Consider the following 4141-nt stretch of genomic DNA (forward strand, 5'->3'; position numbering starts at 1 on the left):
TTAAGGAAAGAGAATGTTGACAGTTGAAATTTTGCTTGGATATGCTTTAGAGAATTTCACAGTGATTTGAAAAGAACACTCTCTGTACAGGATGTGCTCTTTAAAACCATTACACAACCATTATTTTGATGTTGTGGATATTACTGTTTCTTGCATCATTTTTCTCAACAAAAGAATAAGGTCAGTAAGGTATATACGTTTATAAACTAAGGAAGTCAAATAATGTGAGCACAAACCATCCAAGGAATTTGTCAGTGATGAAGTCCTGGCCTCTAAATTGCTCTTGACCAAGGAGCTTCACATATGGGAAGGATCAGAAATTCTATGACACGGAATCAAAGACACTCTTCTGCTTCAGGGGCACATATAGATTAGTACTGTCATTGCAGTTTTCTATTAGATGATTCTTAGTGACCAAATCTCTGTCTAGGACTCAGATACCTTATTTACTCAAAATAGCGGTCGGAAAAGAAATGTTTGATATACACGTATGCATAACATTTTCATCTGCATAATTTTTATTTCCCCGAGTGTTTTTTCTTGGGTCATATTTAAAACTCATGCCAGCCCTGTGAAGCAGGCTGTCATTTTTTGTTGTTGTTGTTCTAGATGTACACATGTGGAAAAAGTCACTGGACAGGATCATTCTATTGATAAGTAACACAGAGTCAGGCATTTTGATTCTTGGACTATTGTTCTTCCCCCTGGAAAATGCATAGTGACTTGATCTGGAATACCATCCTCTCTTTTCAGGTTTTGACTTGATCTTTAAAATTATGCTCAAAATTATTCCCCAAGAGGCTGTTTCAGACAAAGTCCAGATGGTTTTTGCTGGTTCCAAGACTCCCAAAAACTTGTTTCCAGTATTTTCTATCTATTCTAACCAGTATCTATTATTTATCATACTCCAGTATGAACATGGAATATGACTTACTGTATTGACTTACAGAAGTTGCTTTATTGTATTAATTTTTTCTTTTCTTTCGTTGAGACCGAGTCTCACTCTGTCGCCCAGGCTGGAGTGCAGTGGCGCAATCTTGGCTCACTGCAACCTCCACCTCCCGGGTTCAAGCGATTCTTCTGCCCCAGCCTCCTGAGTAGCTGGGACTACAGGCTTGTACCACCACGCCGGGCTATTTTATTTTTTCAGTAGAAACGGGGTTTCCCCATGTTGGCCAGGCTGGTCTCAATCTCCTGACCTCGTGATCCGCCCGCCTCAGCCTCCCAAAGTGCTGGGATTACAGGCGTGAGCCACCGCGCCCAGCCTGTACTGATTTTCTTTCTACTATTTGTCTCTCTTTCTTATTTTATGTAAATTATTATAAATAGTACTACTCCTGACTTATAGACATTTACAATCTATTTTTAATAACTTCCAGATGACTAGAGAATAGTAGTTCCAAACTTTTGTGTACATAAGAATAACCTAGGGAAGTTATTAAAAATAGACTTCTCAGTGCTTTTCCCATAGGTTATAATTCCGTGGGGTGGGTGAGCGGGGGGAGGTCCAGGAACCTGCATTTTCAATAAGCACCCCAGAGGATGCTGATGCAGGTGATCCAGTAACCACACTTTCAGAAATTCTGCTGTTGAGAACTAAAAATGTGATTGTTATCCTCTGTTCACTGGGGGAAACAGAGGTGTAAAATAACTGAGTTCTTGCTCTCTTGGTGTTGACAAACTTTCAGGGGAGAAAGGGATACTGTCTGCCATGTCAGACAGTATGTGATGATAGCTGTGAGTGGTGTGGATACTAAATGCAATAGGAATACAAAGAAGGGAGGCATCACTTCTGGCTGGACTGTCATGCTTCGTAAAAGATAGGGGGTTTGAAGAAAAGAAATTTCAAAAAGATGAAAAAAAAAAGTGCGCCGGGCGTAGTGGCTCATGCCTGTAATCCCAGCGCTTTGGGAGGCGGAGGTGGGTGAATCACGAGGTCAGGAGTTCGAGACAAGCCTGGCCAACATGGTGAAACCCCGTCGCTACTAAAAATACAAAAAATTAGCCGGGCGTGGTGGCAGGTGCCTGTAATCCCAGCTACTCGGGAGGCTGAGGCAGGAGAATCGCTTGAACCCAGGAGGCGCAGCTTGCAGTGAGCCGAGATCGTGCCGCCATTGCACTCCAGCCTGGGTGACAGAGCTGACTCCGTCTCAAAAAAGAAAAAGAAAAAAAAAAAGTGGATTATTTCAAGATGTTGGAACAGCGAAGACTAAGTGTTGAGGATGCATAACTTCTTTTAGGGGATCAGTATGTGGAACGATGTGCCTGAACTAAAAAGAGCTTGTGTGGGCACAGGTAGGAATTTACACTTGGAAAGACAGGAGTCAGATTGCAGAGAGCCTTGAGATTGGACTCTATTCTGCAGGTATTGGGTGGTTCTTCAAACACGCAGGTAAAATAAAAGTGACCTTAAAAGATTGATGTGGCAGTGAGTTTGAAAGCCCTGAACTACGTTTGGTGGTCTTTGTACACACTGGGAGAAAGGCCAATTGTGAAAGTAGATTTAACATGATCTGGAGCTTGACTATGTGAGAAAGCGAAAAGTGTCAGAAACGCTGCTGAGGTTTGAACCTCCTTGACTGGGAACATTATGTACAATTTCACCACCCAGCAAATCTGAAGGAGGAAATGTTTTGAGGATAGTATGTTTGGTTCTAGGTCTAGAATTCAACTTCCTACCAAATTTGGAATATTCTGTACATATGCATCAGGTGGCTTCGTTTACATATACGACAACTACTTTTATTATGTTGAAAGGAAAAGGTCTGGAGTTCCAGGGAGGGGATTACAGATTTGGGTCCATTGCCGAAAAGGGAGGCAGACTGTTCAGATTAATAATTAACAGCCGCTGTATGGAAAGCACTGCACAAAAAAAAACTAAGATGACCAGTCCTTATCCTTAAGAAATTCAAAATGTAGACGGAGTCTCCAAGAAAGAGATTCCAGTAAGAGTACATGGCAAGCTTCCATATCTACACACCACTGACCAATGAATTTGTACTCTTCTCGTTGGAGTAGTTGAGGGCCTTTGGCTCAAGGAGGGGTGAAAATTAGCAGGATACTGAATTGGGAATGCGAACTCTCTTTTTAGAGGGCGTGGATTTGCAGAACTCTTTGAAGCAGTAGATGCTAGACTGCCCAAACCCCACACGAGAATAGCTCTCTGAAGTTGCGGAGTCCGAACCTCCCAAGAGCTACAAATTTATTCCGCAACTACCAATTATGCGGTTGGGGGCCAGTGAGGCGCCAAGACCCGCCCAGGTGTCTAGTGCCTCGCAACGACTGGACGAGCTCACCTCCCCCGGGGCTCCCTCGCCCATCAATCACACTGCTTGCTCGCCACCCGACCTTTGCTGCGCCCCCTTTCAGTGGCGTAACACCTGGCGCTCTTTCGCGCCCCAGCCCTCCGGCGCCCCACCAATCGCTTCAGTTCCTCACTGGCCAGCAGAGAGCGAAGGGAAGGGGCGCTCTATTTTGTTCTCTGAACGCACCCTCTCAAATTTCCCGGTCTTCTCGCAGACGGTCCCGAGAGCAATGACAGCCTGGAGCAGTCGCGCATGAGCGCAAAAGTGCCCGCTGGCGGAGGGGCGCTTCCCCTCCCTTCCAAGAGATTTGCCACATTTGTTGTGACGCAGGGGCACCCCGCTCGCCTTCTTCACTTACGATTGGCTGTGGCCGAAGCCCGTCACACAGCCCGCCCCACTGCTCTGCCTCAAGAGGCCGCACCTCACGCCGTCGCTGCCGCTTAGCCGTGCGATTGGCTAACAATACTGACATGCTTTCCCGCCCCCTCCCCCGCCGCCGCACCGAGAGGCGGGCGGGACCCCGCGGAAGTTGTCAGTCAAACTCTTCCCTCCCCACCCCTCGCGAGGCCCCTCCCCGGGCCGCGCGCCCTAGCGCGCGCACACACGCACACACTCCCGGCTCGCCTGTACCAACCACCTTCTCAAGTTGTAGCGGTCGCTCGCCTGGGGTTCTCCGTGGGCGGCCGACGGGCGCGTGGGGGAGGGGGCTCGGGCCGCCCAACGCGGCAAGGAGGAGTGTGTGCACGCAGAGGGCCAGGGCTACGGGGCAGCGCCCCGGGCGATGAGGGGCCGGCGCTGACCGGGAAGAGCGGGCACAGCGGCAGTGGCTCCGAGGG

Source organism: Colobus angolensis, unplaced genomic scaffold (genome assembly GCF_000951035.1).
Source record: "Colobus angolensis palliatus isolate OR3802 unplaced genomic scaffold, Cang.pa_1.0 Scaffold100, whole genome shotgun sequence".
Lineage (NCBI taxonomy): Eukaryota > Metazoa > Chordata > Mammalia > Primates > Cercopithecidae > Colobus > Colobus angolensis.